A 25,042-nucleotide genomic window follows, 5' to 3' on the forward strand; every position below is an offset into this window, starting at 1 on the left:
CGAGATCATCATACGATCATAGTAGGCTATGGATCCCAACCTGCTACTTCGTGACCATGGTGCCTCCGGTGGTGAAGTGGAAAGAGATTACTTTTAATTTTATTTTCTACCGTGCCTTAGCGTTCTTAATGCTGGCTTCGATTACGTTTTCGTCAGCTAATCATAGCCAGTCATTGTCATTTACTCGCATTTTCTTACTGGTGTAGCCTCAGAATCGGTGCAATATTCCATGCAGTATCGGTTAGAATCAACATTCGCAGATTCGTACAGAGCAATCTGGTACCGCTAAGAACACAGCAATTACTGTGGTGGTGGCGCCTCCCCCCCCCCTCCAGTCGTAAAGCAGAAAGACACATTTACTGTGTACGCTGCCTTTCACATCTAACTGCTAGCTTCGCCTGAACTGTTTCTCCTTGGTGGGTAATCATATAAACTGAAGCAAAAAAGAAGAGCATCGCGTTACCCTATTAGAGCAGTTAGAACCACTACTGCACTCCTAAAATTAAGGTGATGTATTATTTCCTGTGAGTATGTCAACAGAGGTGGTCGGGAGAGCCTCTGGCATGAGTGTGTCAATAAAGTCTTTGTACAATATTTGCGGAGAAACTCTGATAAAGTATGTAAAATAAAATGTCGCACTCAACATCTTGACAGAGAGCACTACTTGGCGCATGCATCCTCGCGTAGCACCGGCCATGGCTTCACAGGATAGCTCAACATATTCCGGAAGTAATCTGCGTAGTCGCACTTGTTTAGCAGTTAGCAGAAAAAGCATATTGAAGAAATTTCAATCCAGCTGTGTTGCCAAAGATAGCTTCCCTCGACTTCATAATTCTACTCTGTTCTGCCTTGTCAAAGCCAGCATTACAACGATGAGAAGACGCAGTGGTTAAGAGGTAAGCTTCCCCATTAGAAGTCGGTACGGCAGCCGTTCGAATCCAGCCTGCGCGTATTGTTTTCCGCTTTGCTTTTTCATAACCGTCTAGAAAAACACTTCACGATTGCTTCCGCCTGGGACCGTAAGGCTAGGGAAGTGATATAGTAAAACGTATCGCTGGAAATATAACACGTAGTGGGCAATTTGCGAAAACAAACATTGGCGAGAGTGTTCAATTCCAAAACGCACCCTTTCATGTGGGTGTATCACTTCGCGGAACTGCCTTTTGTATGAAGTAAGGGGATGAGTTATAAACCCGAAAAAACGCCGTTATGGGTGCAATTTCGCTTACTATGAACCACGCGTTTACATTCTCTGCCGGAAATGGTCGCATACGTATCAAGGAATTCTCGACATCGCCTCTACAGGGATCTGTTGAGATTCACCGTAGTGGGTCAATGTAACTCAATTTTGGAGCACACTAAAACAATGATTTTACATGAGAACGCTCTCATTTCAACAACATTGAGTTAGCGGCGTCGAGAAGCTACTTCCCTCTAATAACATATGCTTTTCCGGCACTTGGTCGTAACTCCCATACTGCGTTATAGCAGCATCTTTTGACGCTGACGAGACCTTGCGTGGCTACATCGACACTTTGCGGGACTACATCGACGCGTCAAGAACTTGCTGTGCTCCCTTGTGCACTTGAATTGGTTAGTCAGGAGTAACAAACAGATTCCTCCGACTCCAAGGCTGCCCTCCAAAGTGTATGAAACATAAACCGCCAGACCACTGACGAAATGGTCACAGATGTCAACGAATTCACTCCTCTAGGGGTGATAAATGAGATGACGCACAATTATAAACTGTCCTTAAGCTAGCCAAGTCAACATATCGCTATTAAGGCGCTGCTTGGCGTAGCGTTGAGCACATGACGCATGGAAGGGACATCTCAATCAGCATGCAAATACAGCAACTATCGCGCCAAGTATATTGTTCCGTCAGCGCTGGTGGTTCAACCTGTACACGTGTGAATAGACCGGTAGCACAGAAATAAACAACAATTTACAGGTATTCTGTATTTTAATAAGGCATCAGAAAAGAAATAATACTCGGAGCAGCATTCGAACACTGTAATGGCGGTGTATTCGTTTCACAGGCTCCAGTTCCCAGTTCAGGGACACTCGCCAGGGTAACTCTAGAACTATACGCCGAAAGATAATCACCAGTGGGAGACGTAGATTCATTTGCGCTTCTCCCATTGCTATGATTACGAACCAGCTTTTCTAAGCAACGATAATCATTTTTTGACGTCTCTGCTGAGACATGCCTCACATCCGAAACATGCTGCAAAACAGTAGCCGTCGAAACTCCTAAATGTATGATGCTATACGAACAACCTTATACTTCCTCATTGTCTCATACACACACTGTCACTTAGTGCAATTCCTGTCCACTTCTACTGCTTACATTCAGCAATCTTCCATGTCAGCTCTCTGTTTTTGTATTAGGGCTAGTCAGCGGTGGTTTGCTCAGGCCATCGCCATTGCAACAGCGAGTACCGCTGCAATGGGGCCCAGCAATGCCGCTGCCCTTCTTCTTACTGTTCGCAGCCACAATGCCCTATGATATCTCTTTCCTCACGCAATACAATTGATGGTGTCTTCCCTTAGTGCGTGCAGAAACCTTGGCCCCGAAATACAAAAGAGATTTCTCGTGCCACGCACGTGCAGTGCTCTATACCTGCAGGGTGCCCCGGCTAACTTTAGGCAAGCTGTTCAGCAGAAAAAAAAAGAAAAGAAAAACTTATGATCTAATTCAATCTGTGAAGGTGGATGACCAGCAAAGTTGTAGCACAGCTAACAGGGCGAGACAAAGGTATGTGTATTTATTACAGCGAAGCTGTTAGCCTCTCGGTGGTGAGCATTTTTCGTGTCGATTATAAAAGAGGCACTTTGCACGTACGATAATCAAGAACCTCGCATATAATAGAGGAATAGCAAATTGAAAATGGAAACCAGAAAGATCCAGAAACCAGAAAGATGAACTAGCCAATTTTAGCTCCCAACAAACGGGCACGACCACTGATGGAGAAATTCATGCTCTCCCAGGAATAAGAGCTCGTCCGAAAAGGGGAATGTTTCGTGCCTCAGCAGGCCCAGTACAGCCCACATTGTACGACGGCGCAAGATGCCTGCCATAGCTTCTCAAACATTGCGCCAAAGCCTGAGCAGGGCTGCTACCAGAACAAGGCCCTCAAACACCTACGCGGAAACATTCCGATTGGTACAACTTCCCGCACGCCCTGGCTTAGATATCCCGCATGGATGACTCGACAAAATACAGGAGCGACCACACAGCCGATTGTCACGTGTCTGTTTGTCTCCACCGACATGCAGCTGGGGCATGTGTAGGCACGCGCCACACTCCAGTGCTCTAACCTGTCCCGAAGCGGAAGCAGTCCCTAGCCGACTTCCCAAAGAAAATCACGAAGGTGGCCAGGTAGCATAACCGTGACTATGCGCTTCCATGGAAATCGGCGTGCTACGGGACGCCGTTCAGAGGGCAGCTAGGGTAGCAGGAGAGCGGCCAGTATTTTCACGACCTTATCAGAAGTGATGCAGACGTCCGCACACGTAGCCCACAGATGTCCATGGAAGGCCTCGCATGGCCTGTATACTGCCAGCGAATCCGCCGACTGAGGTGCACGATTCGCGGGCCTCGTCGGAACCAGAACCTGTGATGACGTGCCGAGGAATTACCTTGCAAGTGTCTGCGCGGGAGTCTCAACGTTTACCAGGGTCCACATTAGAAGGCGCAGTAACAATATGACGGCTGTAACTGAGACATTAGGTACGGAGAGTAAGGCGAGGTTGCGGGGCGGCCCCATTGGAGGTCGCGTCAGTAGTTCGGTGCCACCCGCCCCGGAAAACGACTTAGCACTACTTTGCAGACTCTTCAATACACGAAGGGGTGGCTTAGCTACATGGCACAGGTACCAAAAAATTTCTTAAGAGAACATAATGGATTATATAACGCCGTTCAAGAAGAGGACAATCGAAATCTCGGGCTGCCTGAACATTGCTATTCAATGTCTTTATGACTGGCGTTCACATGTCACCACACATGTCAAATGTTTCGAAAGAGATTCCACTGTAATGTCGAGGCATTGCGGAGACATGCGTTTGGAGAACCGATGAAAAAATACTGAGCCTTGCACCTAGTATTGATACGTAATCCTGAAAGATATTAGAACCATACAGACGCGACTGCTCATTGTGGTCATACAGCGTGGTGTCGTCAGTTTAGGCCGTTATTTTAACACAAGAGTTAATATGGAGCGGGAAGCCTCCAATCTTCGGATGACATTCTATAGCTTGTAATTAGGGTTCTAGGGATAAAAGAACAAAACTGCAGAAAGGGGGAAACCCTGACGGACACCCTGCGTGACGCGGATGGATTTGGTTTCGTGCGAGTCCAGAATTAAATTGACTTTCTCTGTTGGTATACATTCCACAAATCATATATATATATATATATATATATATATATATATATATATATATATATATATATATATATATATATATATATATATATATATATATATATATATATATATATATATATATATGTGTGTGTGTGTGTGTGTGTGTGTGTGTGTGTGTGTGTGTCTGTGTGTGTAAACATGCTTCATGAAGGTTTCAACGTGCTCAGCGATATTTGCTTGCAAACCCCGATGAAGATTGCTCTGGTGGTCGAAATGAAATACTTGTTCTGTTGTCCTTCTAACATTGCTCAAGTTCTGTATATATATATATATATATATATATATATATATATATATATATATATATATATATATATATATATATATATATATATATATATATATATATATATATATATATATATATATATATATATATATATATATATATATACAGAACTTGAGCAATGCTAGAAGGAAAACAAGGCCTCGTGAGACACAAGGATGACTCTGGATTTCGTGTCCCGGAACCGAGCCCGCCATGTGCCACGCCATAAGCGAAGGCAATATTTCATTAAGCCAACATACAATTATAGCGAGTAAGAGTTTATAACCAAGATTGAGCAATGTTATCGCACGCCTGCCTTGGGGCGCGTCGACGTGGGACTCTTCTTGGGTGGAAGTTTCACGCGCCCTCGGCGGAAGGAAAGCGGCACGGTGCAACCTTCAAAACACGATCTGAGAACTCCCGTCACCAGGGGCCCAATGCCATCCATGCCATCCCAATGCGATCCAAGTGTAACTGCACTGGAAGACCGTCCGGACCAGGGGCCGCACGTTTCCTTGGATTCAGCGTTTCTATGATATTGTCACAGGCGGACGGTGCAAGCAGCATTTCATACGAATGACTGGAATCGCGTGGCAGTGCGTTAACCAGGGGACGAGTGGACACTTGGACACCTTTGATGCAAACAGTCGATCAACAAAACATGCAATCAAGATTAAAAGCGTTTTTAAACATGAAGACGTCGTTTAGTTTAATGAAGTTCGTCTCTTGCAGGAACACGACTGCCTGCTTGCACATTAAAGGTTATCCATGCACATTATAGGTTATCTCTCGAAGGTCAAGATCCATAAAGCTAGAAATAGCGAGACGCTACCTTTAACTGTTCAATGGCGAGTTCAACTGCACCGCACTTTCCGCAGGCAATCTAATTGTTCTCGGACTGTCGACCCGCCGGAAGCTCGGGGCTTCAGGGGTAGGGCAGAAGCCTGTAATGGGCTCCTGTTACGGGAACCAATGTGCGAGTCGCTGATGGAACCATGGTGCCTTTGCGTGTCAGTGTTTATGGAGGATGACACAAAAATATCGGGGCTACTGCCACTCTACTCCCTGGGAGTAATGTCTTCCTCGATCTTCGACGAGCTGGCGAACTCGTTGCACAGGGTCGCCGCGTCGTTATGGCCGGGCGTCTCATCCAACACGACATGCTACAAAGTCCACGTGCAGGCGAAGAAGGTACGGCCTCTGGAACGTTGTCTTCTGTGTGCTCCGGTGATGCAGGGGTTTGACGCAGGTTTTACCGGGTATGTCCAGGGGACACGGTGTTACAGCCTCTTGCAGTTCACTCTCGTGGTTTCCAAGTTGAGGGCTCGGGCGGGACGCTGATGGCGTTTCAGCTGGTGGCAACTCTACCGCATCTTCTTCCTCAGCGGAAGCAAACGCTGCCGGCGAATTGCTAGGCTGGTCAATTGCTTGCGTGCTTGACTAAAGCGGCGGAAAGATCCTTGACGCTGCCTCCACGTAGGTACGCCGTAGAGAGCAGACAAAAGTCGCATGGAGGTCTCCACAGCGGCGGCATCGGAGAACGTGGCCCTTGCCGACGACGTACCTGTAAATGGCGCACCTTGCGCAAAAAGGTGCCGGGCGCTGCATCCTCAAGTGGCCTCATGCTTCACAACGTCGGCAGACCCGCTGCAATCCCTTGTAGTCGAAGTTCACTCGGTGGCCTGCCACTCTCAGGTAGTTGGGTACTGGCGAGCCGGGCTTCATCTCAATGAGCATGTAGGGCGTTCTGGTGGTGATGGTGGGACGCGCGCCCATCAGGCCTCGGCTGATGTGAAACACCTTGCCGTACGGCTACAGCTCTTCAGCCACGGTTTTGCTGGAGACATGATACGGGAGAAACATGACGGTTACTTGGGTGACTTCGGGGCTCAAGGGCAGGACGGAGACGCGTTACTTCCCGATGACGAGGCTGGCAATCATGGCGGCTTCACTCTGTACGGTGACGTCGTAGTTGCGTCCCCCCAATGTTGTACTTAATACAAATCTTCCAGGCCTACTACTGAAGCCGTCGCGTCAGCGACGTCTTCTGCACATGTCCCTTAAGGGCAGCGATATTGAAGGCATGAGTCTTCTGAGGTGGCTGTCTTGTCATGTTAGCGGCGTGCTCCAGCCGAAGGTCGCCAACACTTTCGTGTAGATTGCCCCTACGACTCCAGCAACCAGCAATGTTCACTACTGTTGGCTACTGCTCCGTACGTTCAGCAATGTCACACGTCAGCTCGCTCTTTTTATATTCAGGGAAGTTAGTGGCAGTTTGCTGAGGCCATCGCCATTGCAACAGCAAGTACTGCTGCAATGGGGCGGAGCAATGCCACTTTCTTCTTACTATTTTACCACCGTGATGCACCATGATATATCTTTCCTCACGCAATACATTTGATGATACCTTGCTTTAGAGCGTGCAACAGCCTCGGCAACTAAACACAAAATACATTTCTCGAGACACGCGCGTGCTGTACGCCCTTTGACTATTTATAAACATAGGCCCTGGACGATTTCCGGGTTTGCTCATTGAAATAGCCCGCTAAATTAAGCTAGTAAGAAAGGCATTGGCTGCTATATTGACTAGCAAGCGTACATTAAAATCGAATCCCGCAGATTTTCAACACTTTTCGTCTGTACATAAGAACAACTTTACAAGTGAATGTTGCCCTAAGATAATCGAAAATTTTTATGTATTTGCCTTCAGGCGTAATGCGCATGTCTTCCATTTGAAAACTTAAATATAGGCTTTCCGCCAGAAAAGAACTTAAAAATGCGCTTTGTGTTACGGCGCAGTAGACTGATAAGGCCCGTCACCGGAACTTTATTGGGAACGCACTCCCGCTGCAGTTCTCGCGCGAGTGAAACCGTCTATGCAGGATGTCCCAGTTAACTTTAGCCAAGGTGTTCAGCGAAGAAAAAACAGTATTGAAAAAAAAACGTGATGCAAGGCACGATTTTAAGGCTTATGATCTTCCGCTTGTCAGAGGTCTGACGACCGAACGCCGTCGATCTTTTAATTGTATCTTGCTCAGTGTTTTCTAACTAATTTTTTTCGTTGAGCAGCATGGATAAAGTTAACTAGGGCACTCTGTGTAGGAGAGTTCTCGTGGTTTATAGGAGGCGATAAACTAGCCACCCGAGACAGTCTATAAAACGAAGCGTTCTTTGCCCAGCCCAACACAGGGCCGCGTCCATCGGTTGGTGAGTATTTCAGCGCGACAAATGCTAAGTGGAGACTTTACACGGGAGACGTTAAAGTGGGAGACGTTAAATAGCCAGGAGGGGGAGGTTAGAGGGGGAGACTTTAAAGAAATGACGAAAATGACTTCGGTTAAAATTTTCCACAGCATTTATCACCGTACAGTCTCTATACAAAGCGGTATATAAATATGCATATACCTATAATGCAACCGCACTGCCAGTCACAACGCGTTCGCCATCGCTAAAATTCGGTGACCCTCCCGGCAAGTCACATATTCTTAAGACGTCTTTATGTCTAAAAAGTATTCATGGTTGGCATAGATTGTCTCATGATGTACTGAATGTTGCATCCATACTTACGGAAGCATTTTCCTGGTTATTTAGCGAAGGCTACGGTGCGAACGCGCGCCTCTTGCACCGCTTGGTTCACGTTTTCATACGTCTAATATATAAATTATAGTGTCTTGTTATTATACCATATATTTCAAATATAACCACTCAAGTACTTAGATAATATACTATTTTTAACGTATAAGGGGTTCCAGTAAGTACGGATGTGAGCACAAGTAAAAGAAACGGACAGGACAACGCTGCACTTACAACCGAAGTTCATTGGGAATACATTCCACAAATCTCCTCCCCGCATGCGTATACACCCGAGAACAATAACAATGGTTATAGTCAAATATCGTCCGTACGTGCTGGAACCCCTTATACGTTCACCATGCACCAATTGACCCAGCAAACCACACTACTATACTATATTTAGTTTGCGATTTTGAGTTTGCGGACACGCGAGATCGTCGGGCATTTTACGCGACTCGCAAAGGCACAAAGGCGCTTGCCTGTTCTGGTGAGTGTACATCGCTTGCTGTCCCGCCCATAGGTGCAGACTAGGGGGGGGGGGGGGGGGAAGAGGGAGGGGAGGCTCCGGTGCCCGAGCACACTCCGGAATCTTCCGGGAGGGGGCATATACTCCCCCCCCCCCCCTGGCGATGCTGAAGCCTACCTCCCTTTCCCCACACGCACACCCAAAGTGTCATTACTAGAGCTTTTCCGACCACATCATTTGAGGCTTCTTTTGACGTGACTCGACCACTTCACTTAAAATTTTATTTTGGCTAACACCTTACTATATCGTTGTTGGCGCGCACGTGCACGGCTTTTAATTCATACTTTCGCTTTATTTCTGCAAATCCTGATAATAGGAGGATACGCGCATTAGACGCACCAGCGGCGGATGCCTCATCCGTATTTACTCACTTCAACACTGTTTTAAATCTACACTGTAAACGCTATGTACATACACAATATATTTAAATATATACACAGGACAAACTTTATTATATTTCTATATGAGAAGGAGGTAGCCAATTAACAATTATTTCTAAAGGTATTGATTGCGTATGCCTGGAGAATGAATATCTTTCTCTATGTTCACCTCGCTTCAAATTGTTTCGCGTGCTTCTATGACCACAAGAAAGAACCTACAGACTTCAGTGGCCCCTTACGCAGATTCTTTTATCAATGATGTGTGAAATGCACGTGAATGTTGTGTGTCTCAGTATTGCTTCTATTTCCAGTAAACAATGACAACCACCCCTGAAAAAAAGAACATTTCTATTAATTTACAACATTTATTAGGCATGGAAATATAGTTATGCAGAGGACATGAATATATACAGGGTGTTCCAATGAATTATCATTCACCAAGAATAAAAAAAGAGTAATGCGTTACTCGAACAAAATCTAGTGCATATTGTTTCTAGGACAGTGGAGTAGCTGCCAGTATTTTATTCGTTAGTGAGATTTAATTAGTTCACCGTAATAAATTATCTTACTTGGGACGTACTATCCAAATTATCAACGTGTTAATGAGGCATTTGTAGGCACAGTGAAAGGTCAACTGACTGCGGTATTTTCAGCGGCGCACTAAGTGTGTACTAATTTAAAAAAAACGATTGATAACTAAACCCTGCGAAATACGGAGAATAGCACGTGACTGCGCTCCCACCTGCACCATAAAGCAGCGCCCTCGAACATGCTCCTTCTGAGTTAGACAGGACAAAATAAAGGACATAAAGAAAAGCATGGGGATCGAGCTAGTGCCTCATATGCCGCGCCCCGGCCAAAGTACCACATCGCGTTTGGTGTTATAGTTGGAAACAATCTGTGACAGCTGTTATGTTAGCGTAGACTGCACAGATGTTTTTTTGGTTTTTTTTGCTTTGCCACAACACCTATCATCATAAAAGTGAAGTGACAACAACAGTGCAAATGTTTAAAGATGTGTTTTGTTTCGTCCCAGTCGCCCTGCATTTCTCTAATGAGCAGAAGCGAAACATGATCCTTGCTGTGGGATCTACAAATGGCAACAAGAGGGCGGGCGCATATATATATATATATATATATATATATATATATATATATATATATATATATATATATATATATATATATATATATATATATATCAGTCATGCAAGTGTCGTGGCACGGAAGCTTCAAGAAACAGCGGCGGAGGATTCCGTCTTTGAGTCCTTGCCTACGCATGGATGTTCCAGCGTTTATAGCCTCAAACCCGCGTGCTCGTACTCGGGACGTGGCCGCCCAGGTACCAATTTCGAAGTCAGCAGTTTGGAGGGTTCTAAACGATGGCCTTTTACCCGTACCACCTTAACCTGCACCTATGCTTGGAACGTAGGGACCTGTAGAATCGCCTGGATTTCTCGAATTGGGTCCGCACAAACGCCATTGAGTCACCCGACTTTCTGACCAACATCATGTGCACAGATGAAGCCAATTTTCGCAGAAACGCACAGGTAAATTTGCATAATGCACACTATGTGACCTCTCCCCACTCGATTTCTTTCTTTGGGGTTATGTGAAAGATCGTGCTTACATAATCAAGATGGACGTCAGATTAGCTCAAGGCAAGGCAAGGATAACGGATGCCCGCCGTAGAATTCCATTGTCGGTCATCAAGAAAAACAATGAATAATTCATAAAGCGCAATCGGTACTGCGTAGCTGCAGATGGACAGCTATTCGAACACGGCCTTAGGGAGAAGCTGCTGTTCAACGGGGCTTACGAATTCATAGATAATTAGGGCACACTAAAATCAGTTTTTTTTTTTAGCAAGCATCCGGATTGCCAATTCGGCTCATTTAGAAGTGGTAGACTTACGTACTTGAACGCCTCAGTTTTGACTTTTTGCTACACATGAGTCACTTCCCCGTCCGTTCATTTATTTATTTATTTATTTTCACATACTGTCAATCCCTCATGGGGTTATAACAGGAAGGGCAAGTACATATGGTAGTATTTGCGAACAAAGAATATAAATAGATTATATAATTATAAGTGTGTTATTGCAAAAGTTTTGGTTTCACTGAACTTTCGCTTTTTCTTTCGCTTTTTTTTTGCTTTTATTTCGCTTTTATTCTTTGCCACGAACCTGTTTTTACAGCATGTGTACACTTTAATGAAATAAAACCATCACTTTTTTTTTTTACTTTGCTCCGAAGCAAGTTTCTAGCGCGAAATATTGCTGCGCGCGCACCCTTTCGATGAGGTGCGAGCAAAGCCGGGATTTTGAAACATTCTATGGCTATACCATTGCTTCTCGCATTTCGTGCACGGTCAGAGCAGCGATTAGGCCGTGTTATCAAGGGGCTTTTGTTATCAATGTGATAAGTCGGCCTTGACAGACGAATAATAAGTGTGACGTGGAAATGAGAGGAAGCTAGAGCTGCGAAACGCAAAACCTGCTGCTGGGGCGGAATCTTATAACGGTTCGGAATACGAACCGTTCGCTTCGCCACTTACGTCACTTGATGTGCCACTCCCAAGCCGGCGGTGCAAGAAGGGGAGGACGTGACCAATAGATGAGAGGGTGCCACCTCTGAAGTGTACGTCACTATATGACAAGCTAATCGAGGAGTTGCAGAATGTTTCTGCTCGCTAAACAAATGTAAAATATAAATAAATATTATACGCCAAGTTTTGAAGTATAAACTTGTGGTGCCGGGCGTTTACGCAATGCAGAAGTAATTTATTAATGTCATTTTTTTTGCATTCTCAGCCCACAGGCGGTATCGTAAGCGTAAATGAGTTGGCCACGGAGTGGGCAGAGCACAGCGCAATGTCGTCTGCTACCAGGAGCTCGCACGATGCATGCAACAGGAACGCACTACCAGCACTTCTCAAATAGATAGCGCGACAAAACCATGAACTGGTTCTTAGGGACACCTTTACTAGCCGACTATATCAATTTTCCTTCTTTTTTCGCCCTTCGTCATCGGCTCGGACATGACTCGCTCGCCGCCGCGCTGCCGCTATCCCTGCGGTCTGCCCCACGGCGCGTCGCGTGATAGAAGCAATGGAACTTAAATCGAACATTACGGTATATGGGCCCTGCATTTTCTGCGCAAAGTCAAATCGAAGAGTGTCGTGCTGACGGTGCGTGCTGTGCCGTGAAATTGAGAAACAAAGTATGGAACTCCCGAAATAGAGAAAAAAGGGCAGCCAAATAAGAGAGCTCTACAATACCTTCCCGTCCTGACTGTATAGTTTTATCAGCCGAACGAAGGAAGCGCTGAACCAGCCTAGGTTGAACCCTTCTGATTGCTGAACGGCGATCTGCGAGCTATTCACATTGGCGATAGCACTGGGAATTCGATCTCACCATGCAAATATCTCCTTGGCATTGACTTTGAAGCTGAGGTCACGGGAAAGCTGACCCAGCCCTTCAACGGGCCAACACAGTAATTGCGAGAGCAACTTGGACAATGTCGGCAGCAGAGATCTAGGCAATTCCGACGAGTGCTTCGCGTTCGACTGAGCTCTGGGAGCTGCAGGCCGGTGGCAATGAACCCCAGCGCGCAATGTTCCTTCCTCTGCGTGGAATGGCCACTCGTACGCTTGCACCCGAGTCTCCTCCATTTGATAGCGTAGCCTGCAAAAGGTCTACTTAGAAAGCCAGCAAGGGCGGTGCAACTCATTATCCGTCACTTCTTCGAAAGCGTATCCCATTTCCAGCCGTGGTCGACACGGAAAGAGCAACGCCAAGCAGACGACGAAGGCAAGTAATAGCCTCCGAAGCAACCAACGCACGCGGGCGCGAGGCCTGCGTGTCTCCGGGGACGCGCGACCGGCGCGCGCGGCCAGGGTCACAAGCCAACAGCCAAGTCACAGCAACGGAACCCAAAGCGGACTACCCCTTCGCCGGTTCCCACGACCGGTTCGCTTTGAAGATGATTGACAGATGCGTGACGTATTCGAAAATTGCGATACCGCCCCCCTGCCTCTGACGACCTTTGACGTAATCAAAATTTTGGCCAATCAGGTGAGGCCAAAGGAACGGTTCCCCAAGCGAACCGTTATAAGATTCGGCCCCTGGTACTCCTTCCGTACCATTATCAAGGTGATGTGCTGTCTCTTCGGGTTTGAGGGCGCTGCTTTATGATATGGGTGGGAGTGCAGTCACGTGGTATTTTTCACATTTCATGAGGTTTCTTTGCCAGTTGGAAAAAATCGTACGCAATTAGTACGTCTCTGAAAACACCGCAGTTAGATATCATTGCAGCGTGCCTACAGATATCCCATTGACACTTTGATACCTAGGGCAGTATTTCTCGAGTTAGATGATTAATAGTAATTACCGAAATAAAACTCAGTAACAGAAAAATTACTGGCGACTGGAGTAACGCTACTGGTCTTTTTTTAACTCTTCCTGCATGATAGCTGGAGCACCCTGTATAATTCTCTCAGTCACCGAAACGAGGCCAGGCTGGATCCACTCGAAATCAGAATCAACAGCAGTCGTGCGCCACAGCGCCTATACTTGGACTCACAGAAAAAGAAAACGAGAGAGAGAGCGAGAGACTGCAATTTCGCCGGAAAAGCGAAGCAGTATTAGTGATAGCCAAGTATATATGCGACAATTTACACGAAGGACGATTACACCGCCGAGAGACGCCAGATTCTCAGTGGTGCGAGAGGACTCTGGCTCTGAAACTGAACTGTCTCCTATATGAGGTCTTGTACATTGTCATATTCTGATATTATTCTCTGACAGGTGACCCATACATATTGTTACATTCTCCGAGAGGCGCGACATATATATATATATATGGTCAAGCCCCAGTACCCCCCCTCCCCCGGAAAAATAATAACTGTCCATCTATGGTCCCGCCAGTCAGCTTTGCTGAGAGGCTGATGACCAGCTTCAGCAACAAAACACTGCCGAAGCACCCAACACAAGCATTCGCAACGTCTTCGCAGCGACTAAGCGAACGCCTCTGGCAATCACAATCGTCGGCACGTACAAACCAGTGAAAGAGTAACGCTGTGACGGCTCTACCGACACCGGCGTCGGTTGCGCGTCCTCGTCCTACCCGGCACCGATGTCATACGGCCTTTCGGGGTGCCGGCGCCGGCTGTGTTGCTCACTTTTATTTATTTATTTATTTATTTATTTATTTATTTATTTATTTATTTATTTATTTATTTACCATGCCCTCGGGGCCCTTACGGCATTATAGAGGCTAGTGGTTACCAGAAAAACGGGCTAAAATCAACAAACTGGAGTTAACAAAGCATATATATATATATATATATATATATATATATATATATATATATATATATATATATATATATATATATATATATATATATATATATATATATATATATATATATATATATATTACGGGGTTTTCCGTGCCAAAGCCACTTTCTGATTATGCGGCGCGCCGTAGTGGAAGACTCCGGAAATTTCGACCACCTGGGGTTCTTTAACGTGCACCTAAATCTAAGTACACGGGTGTTTTCGCCCCCATCCAAATGCGGCCGCCGTGGCCGAGATTCGATCCCGTGACCTCGTGCTCAGCAGCAGCCCAACACCATAGCCACTGAGCAACTATGGCGGGTAAAGAAAAAAAGAACAAATGGCACCTAGATATACAAAGTTATCTGCGACGGTGGCCGTCGAGGCGTGAAGGCGATTCTACTCATTGGAAGTGTGTGGTACAAATGAGTGCAAAAAAAAGAAAGCATCGGATCTGCATAATAGAATGCCAATCTTATGAATGCGATCTAGTCTGGGCGATACATACGGAGGCAGGGAAATAACTTTGTTGTGTAAAAGCGGGTGATGAAATAACTTATGAAAAGGCGCAGACGGAACATTCTGTGACGTGATGACAAGGATGGTAAGGCTAGATTTCATGGCACTGATACTCGCGGTTTTGTTATGGTTAGAAAGAATGAAACGAGTTAAGTTTTTTCAGAACCATTGACAGTGAGTGCGTTAGGTTTATTTGACCTGTATCCCAGATTGAATCAGCATGCTCCAGTTTGGCTCGTATTGGAGTTTTATGGAGGATTAAGTTTAAGGGAGGTGCATCGGAAACGTGGCGTCGTAATTAACCTAGCATTCAATTAGCGTTACATTACATATGGGCGATATGGGTATTGCAAGTGAGAAGGGATGTGATGTGAAGACCAAGGTACTTGTAAGTAGTTACCAAATCTAAGGGAGCGTTATTTAGGGACTACACAGGTAGTTCATTGGTAGTTCTAGATACACGCATAACTTTGTATTTATCAACATTTAATTCCACTAACCATGAATTGCACGATGCAAAAACGGCGTCAAGGTCAGCTTGAAGTCTGGTTACATCATCATCGCAAGCTATTTCGGTGTAAATTACGCAGTCGTCAGCAAGTGGGTGAATTTGCCATGAAACGCAGGAAGGTTAGTCGTTAATATTTATTAGAAATAGGAGAGGTCGAAGCACGGAGCCCTGTGGTACGTTCCAATAAACAGGATTCAGATTAGAAGTTACTTCGTTAGCTGAAATGAACTGCGAATGTTTAGTGAGGAAAACCTCAAGCCAGCACAGAATTCTGGGATCAAGGTTTAGGTGGTGCGGTTTGAAGATTAACAACCTATGGCACACTTGATGGACGCTTTTGCGAAGTCTAAAAAAATGAGGTCTACAGCTGAAACGTGGCCAAACAATAGATCCAGTTAACGCGGGCATGATACTAGTTGAGTGTCACATGAATATGTTTTGTGGAAACCGTGTTGAAACGCAGAAAAAAGAACGAGTTTGCTTGTAAGAAGTTGGCAAGGTGAGAAAACAGAATATGTTCGATAATTCTGCATGGTTAATTCTTGCATGAATTGCATGGATAATTTTTAGAACTCGGTACGTGTCGAATCAGTGAACGTCGATTAGCTTCAGAAATTCGCGCCGAGATAATTGTCGCGGCCCTGACTAAATTAAAAGAGATATGCAAGGCCGAAGAAATCGAAACCGAAACCGGTGAAAAACTCGCCCGGACTGCATTGCGTACCAATACATGTGCAGAATCTGGGCCCCCATAGCTTTCAAGCCATAGCAAAGAAACGCTCTCTGTGAATATAATGATGTTTTCTTTGTGCTATTGAAGTGACTGTACACTCTTGCTTCTATTTTGATTACAGGGAACAACTTTTCCTGACTCCTTTAAAGAACTTTTTCATCTGTATATTTATTTGAAACTTGCGTTACCATACTTTTCGTGCGAGTTCTGTCTCCCTCCGCATATATATATATATATATATATATATATATATATATATAAACGTACCTCCGTAAACGTACACCGTTTTTTTTTTCCACAAAATCAGTTGAAATTTCTCAAAATGAGAGAAGGAGCTCAAATCAAATAAATTCCAATGGGTTACCGTTCCAAAGTTACCGCCGAGGCACAAAAAATTCGTATAAACAATTAGATAAATTTTTATGGAAATTAGATACTAAACTGTCTAAATAATAGTGGCATGTGATTGGTCTCAATGGAAGACCAAAAAAAAATAAATTGTCGGCTTTTACTTGCCAAACCACGATCTCATTATGAGGCACGTCGTAGTGGGAGACCGCGGTAATTTAAACCACCTGAGGTTATTTAACGTGCTCGTGAATCTAAATACACAGGTGTTTTCGCATTTTGCCCCCATCGAAATACGGCCGCTGTGGCCGGGATTTGATTCCGCGACTTCACACTTAGCAGCCCAACACCATAGCCAATGGAAAGACTTGAAGTGGGCCATCCGAGGAATGCTTAACCATAACAGGTGCATGTTTCTGTGCATCTTCAGTACTACCTAAAAAATGATCAAAAGAGTAGTCCACGCATGAAAAACCGTGTCATGACAGAGCAATCGCTGAGGACAGTGCAAAGACGATATTCTATGTTCTGCACTTTTATTTAGCACCCGTCACGCTGGTGACTTTGGCGTTGCACTGATAAGCCCGTATACCGTGTATTGCGTGCACGTTAACGAACCAAGGTGATCTAAATTCATATTCATATCCTGGTTTCGGCAGGACATGAACCTCAGAACGTTAAAGTTGTGCTTGGGCGTTGAATGGGCGTCATGAAACGATGTCTACATCTGTGTGAGTACATGTCATCCTGCTGAAGGTGACATGCGATCGCAATCGAAAATAATAGTAGTCGATTCATCAGAAACTGCCCACTTAATTTTCGACTTTGCGTAACACGAATGACACAAAAACAAACTGCAGTAACACAGCCATTCGTGCAATATTCAGCGCAACATCTTGCAATATGTTATTGACTCACTTTTACTCTCCTATGTCATTTTGTTCGAAGAACAGTTACAAGCTAGGAAATAGGATGTGTTGGGAGAGATGATGGAAGGCACCCCATCCCGTACCACAAACGTATAACGGTAAGAATAAATAGAGGAGTTGGGAAAATCTAAAAAAGTTAAAAGCTTGTGTGCAGATGTAATGAAGGGAGATTTGGGAGTGAAAGATGGTGATTAGGTAATGTTTTTAGCAGAAGAAATAGGACAGTTCGAAAGAAGATAGGACAGAATATGATTCACCATCTCGCGATCCAAGCTCCCCGGAACGGGTCAATCAGAAAAAAAAAACAAAGAAATATGTGCGATTGCACTCTCCGGTGGGTGGCGGGCTCTGTCTTGAGGGCGGTCTGGTTCGCTAAACGCGCCCGTTCCTAATTCGCAACAAATTGTTATTAATTACGACCTTCCTACCGAGGTACGGCGTGTGCACGTTACGCCACGCTGAGGACGGTGAAGCTCCGACGATCGGCGCTTCTCTAAAGCCTTGCTCTTTATTGCCTCTTCACGGCGTTACGCTGCGCTATGCAGTGAAGGCATGCCGATGAAGGTGAGGCAAATTATTACTTTACTGTGAACATGAGTTAAGAGCCACTAAACTAGCTAAAGAGGTCCACTTATTTTTTCTTTCGCGCGATTTTATCGAGCTTTGCGCGTTATTTAGCGATATCAAAGCAAACAGCAAAACTGCGTTGAAGAAGTTGTAGTGGCTAAACGCAGATTTCAAGCACAAAAGTGTTCAAAGACGATATATATTCAACCGGAAAGGTATCTGCTACAAGTAAACATGTCAGGTTCAAACCAGCACGTCACGACTAATCGTCGCTTAAACACAAATTCAGTGTGTCCTCTCGTATTGCTCACTACTTCCTTAGATTATATCAAGCAGTGTGCATAGAACGAGTTCCTTAACAATACTCCTACTGCAGAAGACCTAATGACTTGTTTCAACCATTTATTGTAACAAATTCAAACATTTATTGTAACACAAAACCGCAAAAACTCACCGCATCAAAGTTACATGTTAAAAACCCATTAAATACCGAACAAAACTGAATTCTTTTCTGAATAGCCGCAGGCTGCCCCGTTCCGAAAAGAATAAAAGATGGTTGCCGCTGATCGCTCAGGCACTGGCTACTCGCACCTGCCGGAGAGCATGGGTTTATTTGTGTACTGTAAAACTTTTTTCGTGGCCGCGTAACATTTTCAAGCTCTTTCGGCACGTTTACGGCCTCGATATGCCAACTATTCTTTGCTGAGGATCCGTCTTATCGGCATTCTTAAACTTCCGTTGCCTTCCGCCGCGATTTTCTACCAGTCACCTCAATCTAAGTAAGGGAAAGCGAACCAATCGCAGACGCCGGCATTTTTCTCTTCGTCCGGTTATCAATTTTCAGTGCACTGGCTCGGCCCCACCGAATGCCTCTTCTCTTGAGCGTGATCCTCGCCTCTTGCCAGCCAATTAGATAAGACAGGCCGCTCACTGTCGGCAATGTTATTCGTTTATTAAAGCAAACGAAATGACCTCCTATAAATGAAGAGAGCGTTTGACTGGTCTGTTTAACCAACCCTGCGGGTCACCGCCCGATGCTTGCGTCGGTGGTTACGGGAATTTAAATGAGGAGCTTCGAATAAAAACACGTTGGAATAGTTTTACCTTATAGGGCCCCTGCCCTCTTCGTACGCAATTTCTTCGCCAAAAAGTTCTAACGCTGAGGTAAGGGTGCAACCGAGCTTGCAGTGATTTCACTTTCGGCGTCCTATGAGAGCCAGGAGGAATCAGTGCTTGGATTAAACGAGAAGAAATGAAAGAGGTGCGATCAACTGATGACCTTATCGTACATCATGCATGTGTGATTGAGGTTATATCCTTACGGCAAATCACTGCAGACTCCTATTCGACAGCTTCCGTTTCCGGGTGGCTGCTACAGCGCTGACAAGAGCAACGGCAATCGTCTGCTGAGCGCTCCGCCGTCAAAAGAATTACAGTGGAAGTGTTACGCATTCTTCTCACATTTTCGCGACAGACAGGACTGATGACACATGGTGACACGTTTGGTGCATAAAGAGACGCTCAGTCGGAGCAATTTCCGTCGAGGTCTTCCAGGCTAACCCCGTCTGCATACATCAGCACCATCACCACCACCTTCATATTATAAATCGCCTAAATGTCTTTATTGCGATACTAATTAGGAAAAAAAACTCCGCAATGTGTAGGTCGTACGGCCTCAAGGCAAGGGGTCCAGCATCCGTGCGTTCATTGGTATGGTATGTGGTCACGCTGCACACGGTTGTATGCGTGCGGTTCTAATGCCGCGCATGGACTCATTGTTCGTTCTCTTCCTGCTAGTCGACGATGCCGTCGACCTCCAACCGATGACGAAACGCGCGCTCACTTCGCATAGGATCACTGTAAAGTGTACGGACAGCTAGTGTACAGATAGCCGTGGCTACCGACACTCCCAATTTACAACAGGAAACTTCACTAGGCAACAACCACAGCTGCAAGTTTAACTGTCTATCACACTTCGACATCGTATCAGCGTTCGTCGCTTCTTCTTGGCTTCTCCTCAGCTGATAAAAGACGATGATGCCACGCACCAGGTCAAGAGTTTGGTTTTGCAAGTTATCGCGCAGCCGCATTCAGACAGAGACGAAATCACAGAGGCGCGTACAGATCAATTTTGGACACCGTTAACAAAGCATAGGTTGGAGTTGTCAAGGCCTGGAACCCCCAACTACTCTGTATGTCAAGTGCACCTCATAGAAGACAAAGAAGGCTAATCAGTCAACATCACCACGATGCTCAACGCTGCCATAAATTTACCAGCCTCATAAGAACACCGCTCAAGTACATGTCATAATACTGCACAGAACCGTACACGAAGCACATAGCGGTTCAACATACTCGCTGGTTTCAGATCAAATCGGTTCAAGTCGTTAATCTTACGACACTGACGCACTTTGTTCGGAGCAATCACTGCACATAGAATATACGATGCCAAGGTCACATAGAATATACGATGCCAAGGTTGGAGGTGGTGGTATCCAAGCGTCACCCGACGCCGTTCTGTAAACATACGAATGCGGCCTCGAAGACGAAGCGAACTGCGGCTCAGAAGCAAGAGTCAGCTAAAATTCCGCACGAATTTTGAATGTTGTGAAACGTCATAAGCATAATTTTTTGTTAACTGTCGGCCTAAAGTCTCTCCCAGCGATCTCTACTTAGTCCTGACCTGCGCTAGCTTATTCCAAGCAAGGTAGCATGATTCCAGCGACGTAAATGCTAATCTTGCTGATACTAGTCGTTTTAGTGACCGCGCGTAGCGTCGTGCACGCTTCACATTGTTCATTTCGCGATAGCATGCCACTGTGACCGGCTTTGTCATGACGTCGTGTTGACCTGACTATACTGCGCAGCAGGCGCGGACCACCGTAAGGCTGCGCCGGCTGGAAGAAAATTATTGCGCTCAATTCACAAGCACCTATGAAGGAATTCTTAAGTTAGAAGAGGAAACTGTAGAAAGAGCATCGCGCGAAGCGATTGAAAGACGTGACTGACGTCATTTCAAACAGGACTGGTGTTAGTCTGACGGTTAGAATAAGCATCTTCAGCCAATCATTAGAAGATGATGGCGGTCGTCTGCGGTCGCTTTTCCTTTACAGCGAAGCTCTATGTGACTAGGTTCTGGAAAAAATTGCTTGCTATCGAGCCGTGTAGATCGAGAATTTCTCCCCATACGGGGGCCGATCCTGAAGGTAGTACAATCCCGGGCTGACCCGAGGCGGAGGTGAAGCAGGCTTTAAGCACTCCACCAACTTGCAAAATTAAGTTTAATATCTGAGGTCCAAACACAACCCGCATGAGATATTAAGCTGATAGGAACAGATAGGAACCCGTGTCGGTCATGTCTACATTCATACCACCCTCTCTTTGCCGGCGTTCCAAGCACTTGCGTATCTCCTTTCCCCTCCTTCCGCTATCCCGTAGTGGCGATCCCATAAGCGTCCTGCCAGCCAGTAATGCGAGGCGGAAAGAAATGCGAACCGTCCATATGGCCCCGATCTCGCAAGCTTAGAACGTTTCACTGAAGCAACGGCCACGTTTCAGAGGGAGTTTGTGGGGAATCAGTTTTGTGTGGCCTGCGTTGTGCGTCACCACTTGTGGTTTTCGAATGTCCTCACAACCATTACTTCACTGCGCGGTGTCGACCAAAATACGATCGCCTTGGCTACGGTGAAGCAGTGCATGTGTTCCCTCGGAGTGCGGTGAGGTGCGCATCTGTTCTACGTGTCGGCATTTGTTAGTAAAATGTGTTGTGCCGCGTCTTGAAACAATACACGGGTATGTATATCCCCCAGTGCCTCATCATCTTCCGAGGCTCAGCTTCGTAAAGAGGAGGGACTTGTCGCGCCTCGCCTTTCATTTATATGCATACGGCGTTTGAAGCACGGCAATGGACAGTTTGCCCACATACACAGCTTCGCTGACCATCCACCACCTTCATACAATGGAAGGGCACTGAATTTATCGCCTGATTTTCCTGATTTATATAAACATAAATGTGTGTATTCATATAGGAGGTCAGATCATATAGATCATATAGGACAGGCCGCCATTAGAATCTGAACCTGGCAACGTTTAACGTTAGAACGTTATCTAGTGAGGCGAGTCTAGCAGCGTTATTGGAGGAATTAGAGGGCAGTAAATGGGATATAATAGGGCTCAGTGAGGTTAGGAGGACAAAAGAAGCATAGACAGTGCTAAAAAGCGGGCACGTACTGTACTACCATGGCTTAGCGGAGAGACGAGAACTAGGAGTCGGATTCCTGATTAATAAGGAAATAGCTGGTAACATACAGGAATTGTATAGCATTAACGAGAGGTGGCAGGTCTTCTTGTGAAACTTAATAAGAGGTACAAATTGAAGGTAGTACAAGTCTATGTCCCTACATGCAGTCATGGTGACCAGGAAGACGAAAGCTTTTATGAAGACGTGGATTCGGCGATGGGTAAAGTCAAAACAAAATACACTATACTGATGGGCGACTTCAATGCCAGGGTAGGCAAGAAGCAGGCTGGAGACAAGTCAGTGGGGGAATATGGCATAGGCTCTAGGAATAGCAGAGGAGAGTTATTAGCAAAGTTTGCAGAACAGAATAATATGCGGATAATGAATACCCTTTTCCGCAAGGGGGTTACCCGAAAGTGGACGTGGAGGAGCCCGAATGGTGAGACTAGAAATGAAATCGACTTCATACTCTGCGCGAACCCTGGCATTATACAAGATGTAGACGTGCTCGGCAAGGTACGCTGCAGTGACCATAGGATGGTAAGAACTCGAATTATCCTTGACTTGAGGAGGGAACGGAAGAAACTGGCACACAAGAAGCCAATCAATGAGTTAGCGGTAAGAGGGAAACTAGAGGAATTCCGGATCAAACTACAGAACCGGTATTCGGCTTTAACTCAGGAAGAGGACCTTAGTGTTGAAGCAATGAACGACAATCTTATGGGCATCATTAAGGAGTGCGCAATAGAATTCGGTGGTAACGCCGTTAGACAGGAAACCAGTAAGCTATCGCAGGAGACGAAAGATCTGATCAAGAAACGCAAATGTATGAAAGCCTCTAACCCTACAGCTAGAATAGAACTGGCAGAACTTTCTAAGTTAATCAACAAGCGTAAGACAGCGGACATAAGGAACTATAATATGGATAGAATTGAACAGGCTCTAAGGAGCGGAGGAAGCCTAAAAGCAGTGAAGAAGAAACTAGGAATAGGCAAGAATCAGACGTGTGCTTTAGGAGACAAAGCCGGCAATATCGTTACTAATATGAATGAGATAGTTCAAGTGGCTGAGGAGTTCTATAGAGATTTCTATAGTGCCAGTGGCACCCACGACGATAGAGGAAATCGAAATACCGCAGGTAACGCCAGAAGAAGTAAAGAAAGCTTTAGGAGCGTTGCAAAGGGGAAGGCAGCTGGGGAGGATCAAGTAACAGAAGATTTGTTGAAGGATGGTGAGAACACTGCCCTAGAAAGATTGGCCGCCCTATATACACAATGCCTCATGACCTCGAACGTACCGGAATCTTGGAAGAACGCTAACATAATCCTAATCCATAAGAAAGGGGACGCCAAAGACTTGAAAAATTATAGACCGATCAGCTTACTGTCCGTTGCCAACAAAGTATTTGCTAAGGTAATCGCAAATAGAATCAGGAACACCTTAAACTTCTGTCAACCAAAGGATCAGGCAGGATTTCGTACAGGCTACTCAATAATAGACCATATTCACACTATCAATTAAGTGATAGAGAAATGTGCAGAATATAACCAACCCTTATATATAGCTTTCATTGATTACGAGAAAGCGTTTGATTCTGTCGAAACCTCAGCAGTCATGGAGGCATTACGGAATCAGGGTGTAGACGAGCCGTATGTAAAAATACTGAAAGATATCTATAGCGGCTCCACAGCCACCGTAGTCCTCCATAAAGCAAGCAACAAAATCCCAATAAAGAAAGGCGTCAGGCAGGGCGATACGATATCTCCAATGCTATTCACAGCATGTTTACAAGAGGTATTCAGAGACTTGGAGTGGGAAGAACTGGGGATAAACTTCGATGGAGAATACCTTAGCAACTTGCGATTCACTGATGATATTGCCTTGCTTAGTAACTTAGGAGACCAATTGCAATGCATGCTCACTGACCTGGAGAGGCAAAGCAGAAGGGTGCGTCTGAAAATTAATCTGCAGAAAACTAAAGTAATGTTTAACAGTCTCGGAAGAGAACAGCAGTTTACGATAGGTAGCGAGGCACTGGAAGTGGTAAGGGAATACTGCTACTTAAGACAGGTAGTGACCACGGATCCGGATCATGAGACTGAAATAACCAGAAGAATAAGAATGGGCTGGGGTGCGTTTGGTAGGCATTCTCAAATCATGAACAGCATGTTGGCACTATCCCTCAAAAGGAAAGCGTATAACAGCTGTGTGTTACCAGTACTCACATATGGGGCAGAAACCTGGAGGCTTACGAAAAGGGTTCTGCTGAAATTGAGGACGACGCAACGAGCTATGGAAAAAAGAATGATGGGTGTAACGTTAAGGGATAAGAAAAGAGCAGGTTGGGTAAGGGAACAAACGCGGGTAAATGACATCTTAGTTGAAATCAAGAAAAAGAAATGGGCATGGGCCGGACATGTAATGAGGAGGGAAGATAACCGATGGTCATTAAGGGTTATGGACTGGATTCCAAGGGAAGGGAAGCGTAGCAGGGGGTGGCAGAAAATTAGGTGGGCAGATGACATTAAGAGGAAGCTTTAGCTCGGGCCCAACTCCGACGCGGCCTATTCAAATACATGTAAAAACGCAAAAACGTTTTTCTAAAATAACCCCTGGACCGATTTTGATGAAATTTGTTGCATTTGAGAGAAAAAGTTAAATTCTAGTGACTGTTGGA

The 25,042-nt window shown here is 45.4% G+C and overlaps 1 pseudogene; it reads right to left on the bottom strand.

Moving 5' to 3' along the window:
• Positions 1-21,309: 21,309 nt before the first annotated feature.
• LOC135909981 (U2 spliceosomal RNA) lies at positions 21,310-21,482 on the bottom strand (annotated as a pseudogene).
• Between the last annotated feature and the right edge of the window lie 3,560 nt (positions 21,483-25,042).

Source organism: Dermacentor albipictus, chromosome 1 (assembly GCF_038994185.2).
Source record: "Dermacentor albipictus isolate Rhodes 1998 colony chromosome 1, USDA_Dalb.pri_finalv2, whole genome shotgun sequence".
Classification (NCBI taxonomy): Eukaryota; Metazoa; Arthropoda; class Arachnida; order Ixodida; family Ixodidae; genus Dermacentor; species Dermacentor albipictus.